This window comes from Rhincodon typus, chromosome 35 (assembly GCF_021869965.1).
Source record: "Rhincodon typus isolate 14 chromosome 35, sRhiTyp1.1, whole genome shotgun sequence".
Lineage (NCBI taxonomy): Eukaryota > Metazoa > Chordata > Chondrichthyes > Orectolobiformes > Rhincodontidae > Rhincodon > Rhincodon typus.
The window spans coordinates 22,214,056-22,222,387 of record NC_063366.1 but is presented as its reverse complement, the minus strand read 5'-3'; the positions used below and the strand labels follow the sequence as shown (position 1 = coordinate 22,222,387).

The following is an 8,332-nucleotide window of genomic DNA, read 5'->3' as shown; positions in this document are numbered from 1 at the left end:
GGACAGCGAATCTGCGGAATTATTTACTGCTGAGGGTTAGCGAGGCTGAGTCATTGACTATATTCAAGGATGAGATAAACAGACAGACTTATGGAGTTATGGGGAAAAGGCAGGAAAGTGGAGTTCATGACTATCAGATCAGCCATGATCTCATTGAATGGAAAAATGGTCTTGATAGGCTAAATGGCCTATTTTTGAGGTTGTGCCTTATATTCTTATAGGAGGAGTTGAAAGATATTTCACCTCATTTGAAAACGTGGCTGTGACGTTGAAGGGGCCAAGAAGTTTTGCACTTTAATGTTACAGTGTGTCCTAATAGGAAAAGCTGTGAATGTGTGCAGTGGCCCATCAGCAGAGCAGACTGCAGATTATTTAACTGTTTAATGGGCTCAAAACAGATGCGCTGTTTCTGAAGAATATGAATTTAAATACAGAACTTTACAAATAACATCCAATTGGGTAGAATTGTAAGAAAAAAGAAACACTCCAGGATTAGAGGATTTGATCACTGAAGTTCAATAAAACATTTAAGAATGTGAGGGAAATCATGATTAGGGAAGAATTCTGAAATAGTGTTCTGGTTACTGTAAGTCTTTTCCACATGAACATCAAGCATCAAGGATCCAAGAAGCATGGGTTTAGTGGATAGCTATAATATCTAACAGGCAGTTTCACATGATGAAATGGTCAGGTGGGAATCCACTATAAAACTGGAGGAACAGAAAAATTGGTGATGGTAAAACTGGTGATGTTTTAGGGAACAAACAGAAGGATGCCAAAATACTGAAGGGGAAAGGTTAGAATTCAAAAGTGATATAAAAGAAATATGTCTGGATTCTAATAAAACTGAATAATCTTAACCCTGTGCTGGAATTGAAATAGGGCTTCTATTGCAGCAGTAGGAATGTTGAGAAATCCCAGAGAAGGTTTTCTCAGGAAAGGAAATATGCATTAAAGCTATAGCAGTGACACAGATGGAGTGTATTCACTTAGTGTCTGCTATGAAGGGAGAAATGACTTACAACAGTCGAGAACAATCTTTCTCATATTGTATAGAGGAAAGACCATTGAAGGCTGTCAATATTAATATCAAATGAGAGTTATGTCACTATTCTTCTTGTCAAGGAGACAAACTAGCAATGATACTCAGAAGCATCAGAGAAAGTCAGGTGCATATGTTTGCTGTTGATACAATTTGACCTACAGAGGGCGTAATAGTAGGAAAACTATTCATTGCAGTTATCAATGGTGGTTACAATCCTGCCTTAATCTACAGAGCAAGTGACTTAGTAAGTGCAGAAGTTGGAGTTAGAGTAGTGAAACAAATTCTCATAGAATAAATTGGTTTCATTGTGTGGAATAATCTACCTAGTTCAAAATATTGACCTCATATCGAGTTTTAGAACAAGCATTTGAAAGTAAAAGACTGAGATACTAAAAAAGAACATCCTGGATTGAATCCTGGCTGTGCTCTGACTAGGTCATGGGCCAATAGAATTATACAAGAAGAGGAAGGGTCTACACAGAGGGAGAGGACGTGGACATTCAGTTATCTTACACAGCTGGTGAAAACTTGATTAAAACAATGAAGGCAATGACAGTGCGGCTCCCATGTTCAGCCAATCTTCTTCACCAGAAGTGGAAGAGAGTGGATAGATCTGCAATGAAAACCCTGTGTAGAGAATGAATCATAAGCAAGGACTGACTATTATTATTTAAAAGGTAAAGTATTGATTAGGGTTTAAAGACAATCTCAAATACCACACGATGGAGAATGGGCTGAAGTCTATCAGGTTGTAATTCCACTTTAGGAGAGGAACAAAATTTTACAAGTGGCTTATGAAATTTGAATGGCAGGCTATTTGGCTATTAGTGAAAAAAATCATAGGTTAAAATATGAAGGCATTTTATTGGCCAGAATTAAATAGACATGTTATACAATATTGCTGGACAAGCCATTCACATCAGAAAGTGGGGAAAGTGGCTTCTCTACTGTTCCACTCACTCCTTCCAGTTCTTACAACAAACATTAGACCCCATCACTTTTCCAACTTGAATAAATTCCAAAGTATCATTCCGGATTGAAACATTAACTCTGTTTCTCTCTCCACAGCTGTTGCCAGACCTGTTGAATTTCTCCAGCACTGTCTGCTTTATTTTTGAGGAAGCAGTGTGCCACTGTCAGGAAATAAAAGCCTGCGACCTATTTAGTGTTATTTTGGTGGCTCGTGGGCTGTTTACTGGGAACTGTACCAGTGACTCTGGAAAAATGTAACAATAAAAGTGGACACGGAAATATTCTGAATTCGGTCTTTCGAAAGACTCTGAGATGTTTCCAGGCCTCTCCTTCACCCCAATCTTCATTCTCCCTGCACCGGGCTGTGTCCCTCTTCTCTCCAGTTAAACACCAGTTACAATGTTCCCGACCTGGAAGGGTTAGTGTGAGAAACCCTGACTGATAACATCACTGTCACTGGACACATCCTTTCCAATATCCAGTGCATCCAGCTGTTTCTTGGTAGCAAGTGGAGTTAATCAAATTGATCCCGGATCACTTGTCTCTGTTTTATTTCTCTGGCTGTCCTTGTATTTTGCAGTGACCATTTTAACTTGTTGAACAATTGATGTGAGCCTTAGTGAGACTGTGCCCAGTGCCTCCTCAGAACTGATCATTCAGGCACGGAGAGGGAGTAGGGGCTTGTCTCTGTGTGGAGTTTCAATGGTTTTCTCTGGGCACTCCGGTTTCCTCCCACAGTCCAAAGATGTGTAGGTTAGGTGGGTTGGCCATGTTTAAGTGCCCATCGTGTCCCAGGGATGTGCAGGCTAGGTGAGTTATTCACGGAAAATAAAGCGTTACAGGGATAGGATAGGTCTGGATGGAATGTGAAATGCTCTTTCGGAGGGTCAGTGTGAGTTCGATAGGTCGAATGGCCTGCTTCCACACGCTTGGGGTTCTATGAGAGAATATCTCTCCAACAACAGAATTTAGGATACAATTTACAGATAGAAAGCAAATGGTTGTGACTGGACAGAAACTGAAGGCAATTCAAATCAAATATAAAATTATCATAACTTTCGAACTATGTTTATTTTTAAATTATCCCGATTTTCCAACACGGTAAACATAAATCCTTGGGAATAATGGGTTCAAGGAAGCGAGTGCAGCTTAATGTCTAAATTCTGAGCTGTTCAGATATGTGGCTGAGTGGAGCAATGTTACAGTAACCATGGAGAGAAAGTGGACAGACAATCAATCAATACAGGAGGCTTGCTTTTATTACAGGAGGGCTGTAATACAGAGAGCTGAAGGTCAGTTCTCAGAGAGGTCACAACTGGAAGTGTGCAATTGGAGAGCGGAAGCAGAACAAATTTACCTTCAGTGTGAAATTCCGAAGATGGTTGTGGAGGTGAGACAGAACTGATTCAGTGTTTGTTTTGATAGATTGGCTCTGAAGAAACTGTTTCCTCTGGCTGGGGGTGCCCAAAACCCGGGAGAGGTTTGTAAATTGGCCAAAGGCAGTTCGGTGACTCGTCATTAAAATACCTCGCCTTCACACCTGCCGACGGAAAGCGCTTTTGCATCGGGTGCTCAGTTAAAAAGATAAAACATGGCATGGAATGGGTTGTTCAGAAGTAAGACGGGTGAATGGAATGGACATACAAGCCAGTCGTGATCCGGTTCAATGGCAGTATAGTCTGGAAGGGCTGAATGGACTCCTCGTGTTCCTACCTTCAGGTCAGTTTGTTCCCCTGAGCCGATGAAACAAAGCTCACCAACAGCATAAGGTCACGGCGCTGTACCCCCGTACACAAGAACCAGCAGCAGCAGGTGCAACAGAGCCATCCCCTGCAGCCAGCAGGAGGCAGTGTGAGATTATGGGATGTGTGTGTCAATGACCTTTCAGCCCGCAGATTGTCAGGGGGCTAGAATTATGTACGCTGTCATGTGGTCCCGGGTGGAAAAGTGGGAAGATCCTCTCAGTGAAAGTATGGATGAAAGTGTGGAGATGGGACATGGTATCTGCATTGTAAAATGACACCTATCCACCCTCATAGTCCAGGAAAACCCCGATCCTTTCGGGGCCAACACTAGGCGACAGGGCAGTCACTGAATCAGTCCCAGCAAGATACATATTGTCGTGTCTCAGCCACACAGTCCAATATCCAGTCTTGGGACACAGGTCAATTCTTCCCTTTCTCTCGGCATTCTCTCGGCTCACTCCCACACGCCACCAGGTCTTGCCCCTCACCTCCATCTCCCAGTAATGTCTCCCTGATGTGAATCCAACCGATGCCAGGACACAGAGCCAACGGTCAAACCTCTCCGGGGAGTCAGGGAGCTCCTGCCGTTTGTCCCCAACTCTCACAATGGTGCGGTCCTCAGACAGGATGAGCCGGGGATGCGCTGTGTTCGGATCCAGAGTCAGAGAGGCTGGAGCTAGGGGAGAAATCAAATAACACCGTCACTCATTGAGTTCCTCTCTGTCAGTCTCCAAACTGCCTCCTTTTTAAAAAGCTCAGTTAGGAGATTCCCGGGAATCCCGGGGTTTCTGAAGGGATCCAGGTTTTGTTACTAGCTGTGGATGTGCACTCGGCTCCACAAATCACATTCTCTTCCCACGCTCATACCGGAATCTGCAAAGTTGCTGAAGTTTTACAAACTACTGATTACCTGGGGCCAATCCACCAGAACGAGCACAATCTCCCCAGTCTGCTGCGAACCTCAGGCCCCTGCACTAAAACGTCACCATCTGTCCAGAACACCTGATTCTCAGTCCCCTGAGCTTCCCACTTTACTGTGTTTCCCAATTCCTGCTGGTCCCCACTTCCCTGTGTTTCCCAGACACTCTGATACCCAGTTTCCTGTGCTTCCCAGTCCTTGTATTTCTCACTCCCCTGTGACTCCCAGTTCCCTGAGCTTTCCACTCCCCCGCGCTTCCCACTCCCCTGTGCTTATAGTTCCCTGTGGTCTCCAGTTCCCCGTGTTTCCCACTCCCCTGTGGTACCTTGTTCCATGAGCTTCCCAGTTCCCTGTCCTGTAGTCCCCAGTCTCTTGTGATTATCAGTTCCTTGTGATTCCCAGTCTCTGTGGTTCCCTGATCCTATGTTTCCCACTTCCCTATGATTCCCACTCGCCTGTATTTCCCAGTTACGTGGGATTTCCCCTTCCCTGCCATTCCTGGACCTTGTGCTTCCTAGTTCCCTGCATTGCCTGCATATATCTGTGATTCCCAGACCCCTGTCTTTCCTACGCCCAGTGATTCCCAGCTCCCTGCATTTCCCAATCCCCTGTGGATCTTGATCCCCTGTTTCCCAGTTCCCTGTGTTTCCCAGGTTCCTGTCTCCCCATTCCCTGTGTTTCCCCATTCCCTCTGTTTCCCAGGTCCTTGTCTCCCATTCTCCATCTTCCCCAGTTTCCTGTTGCTCTCAACTCCAGCAGAGTGGCTCCCCACCCCCCCCCCCCCCCCCCCCCCCTCCCCCCGCACCGACCCGCGGCCAAATCATTCAAGGATTACACAAAGAATCAGTGAAAATGCAGGCCAGGGACACAATCCCGGATCATTGCAGAATTCCCACTATAGTGACCAGCTGGATGGACACCAAGGGAGAGTGGGAAAGATACAGACACCAGCAGAAGGGGAAAAAAAGATGAGACCAAAAGAACGAAGTCAGAAAGAGAAATTTAACTAAAACAAAACTGAGCGATTTGGAACCAGAGCAGATCCCACAGAGAAGTGGGGTGGGGAGGAGGGAAGGAGCTGATGTGGGGAAATGGGAAGGGAAGGAAGAAAATAAACATTACCTATCCTTTCCTAAAGATGCCGTTTGATGGAATTGGCGGATCAGTCTTTCATAGAAATAAGATATCATTTAGGAAATAGGAATGAATCTGAGATTTACCAGGATTAATGGCAGTGGTCATTTCTCTCCACACCGTGTACTGTAACGGGCCATTGAATTTATCGATGGACAGAGTGGGGTCTGCGCTTGGCAGCCCATTATTCTGGTGACTCATCCTGCACACAATAAAAGGCTTGTTATGTATTGACCAGAATAATTTCTTTAAATTATTTTACCAAACTGTGGAAAATTCAAATAATACGCTTATCTTACCTTCCCTTCGGACAAGCTTCCTCCTGAAACAAATCAAACACACATTTGAGTTTGCAGAGACTGCCCCTCTATATCCAGACAGCAGACATTGTCTATATCCAGAAAACAGACACATACCCTCTGTATCCACACAGCAGACACTAACTCTCTGTATCCAGACAGCAGATGCTGACCCTCTGTATCCAGACAGAAAATATTGACCCTCTATATCCAGACAGCAAGTACTGACTCTCTGTATCCAGCCAACAGACACTGACCTTCTATATACAGGCAGCAGACACTGACCCTCTGTATCCAGCCAACAGTCACTGACCTATATACAGGCAGCAGACACTGACCCTCTGTATCCAGCCAACAGTCACTGACCCTCTGTATCCAGACAACAGACACTGAACCTCTATATCCAGGCAGCAGATGCTGACCCTCTGTATCCAGACAGCAAATACTGACCCTCTGTATCCAGACAGCAGAGCCTCACCCTCTGTATCCAGACAGTGGACACTGACTCTCTGTATTCAGACACCTACCATCTATATCAGACTCAAACCTGGGTCCCCTTGGTCTCTGGATTAACAGTCCAGTGATAATACCACTAGGCCATCACCTTCCCCAGTAGTTTTGAATGATGGGTGAAATTACTGATTTATATCAGTCCCTTCGCCCCTTATTTGTTGACTTTAATTTCAGTGAATTGCATTTCTCACCTTAAGTAGTACCGGTTCGTGCTTCCGTTTCATTTGCTGCTGCAACATTAAGAGTTTCTCTTGAATGGAATTTAAATTCTCCTGAATTTTCCAAAGATTCTCCGATAATGTTTTGAGAATCCTCTCCTCTTCTTCCCTGAGATCTCTGAGTAAACTCTGCTCTTTCTCTGTGAGAATCTGGTGCATTTTACTGAACTCGGATTTGATGTGCGTCTGCAGACTGCTCGCATGTCTCTGTGAAATGAAATGTGAAACATCATTAATGTTTCACGATAAAGGGAACGAAACTAACCCAGATCCCAGAAAATCAGCTCAGGGAGATTTTACTCGAATTTGGGAAATCTTCTGTTTCTGCTGCCGCTCCATTTGTAGAGCCGCCGATTTCTTCTCTGAGTGAGAATCGATGGAAGATTTCACACGATCCTGGGATTTGAAGAGAACATCAGAAAATAAAAGTGTGAGACCATGAAAATGTGATGCAAAAATCAGGAAATAAAGTCTGTTTCCTTTTACCTTGTAGATTTCAACAGCTTCTTCAATCGGGATGAAGTGGTGCTCTCTGTGTTCCGACGCAATTACGCAGGCGTAACAAAGCCATTTCTTGTCAGCTTCACAAAACAGCTTCAGTTCTTACTGATGTTCCTCACAAAGAGGTTTACATTCCCTCTCGTGCGAACTCAGCTTTAATTTTCGAGCTTTCTCGGCCAGATTCGCTAAGACCCGGTTTATCCTGAGCTTTCTTTCCGGAAACTCCCGTCTACATTCGGGGCAGGAATGTATCTCTTTATTTTCCCAACTCTGACCGATACAAGAGCGACAGAAGTTGTGTCCACAATCCAGCGAAACCGGAAGGGTGAAGAAATCCAAACAAATAGGACAAATTACTCCCCGGGTCCAACTCTCTCGCTGCTGACTGGATTCCATGTTCACAATCAGCACTTCCTGATTCAAACTACTTTCGGTTTTTCCTGCACCTGTCTGCATGGAACACCTGCAGCTCAGCGATTTCACAGGAAACGAGATTTCATCAACATTGGAAAATCAAATGATCTTACAGCGCAGGAGGCCATTCAGCCCGGCGTTTGTCCGTACTGAATATTTGAAATCTCTGTCCTATTTGCTCCCCACGCTTCAGTTTTACCTGTAAATTATACCCTTAAAGTACACGACCAATTGTCTTTTGGAAGTCTCTGAGAATCTTTTATCACGGATATTCGATGATTGCAAATATTAAGGATTTTACTGAGAAAACAATGTTTGTCCTCATTCTCCCCAATTCTTCTGTAATTGATTTTCAGTACCAGTGAGAAACAGTTTCATCATGATTAGCTCTAACCAATCTTTTTCATCTGAGAGAGATGCATCTTTGTTAGATAAGGGATATTAAGGGATATGGGCCAAAGGCAGCTGTATGGAGTGAGGACGCAGATAAGCCATGTTCTCAGTGAATGGCAGAACTGGATCGACGGGCTGAATGGCCTACTGCTGTTCCTATGATTCTCCTTAAGCCATTC

At 44.4% G+C, this 8,332-nt stretch overlaps 1 pseudogene; it reads right to left on the bottom strand.

Annotated features, from left to right (window-relative positions):
* Window positions 1–3,254: 3,254 nt before the first annotated feature.
* Window positions 3,255–7,763, bottom strand: LOC109932021 (annotated as a pseudogene).
* Window positions 7,764–8,332: the final 569 nt, after the last annotated feature.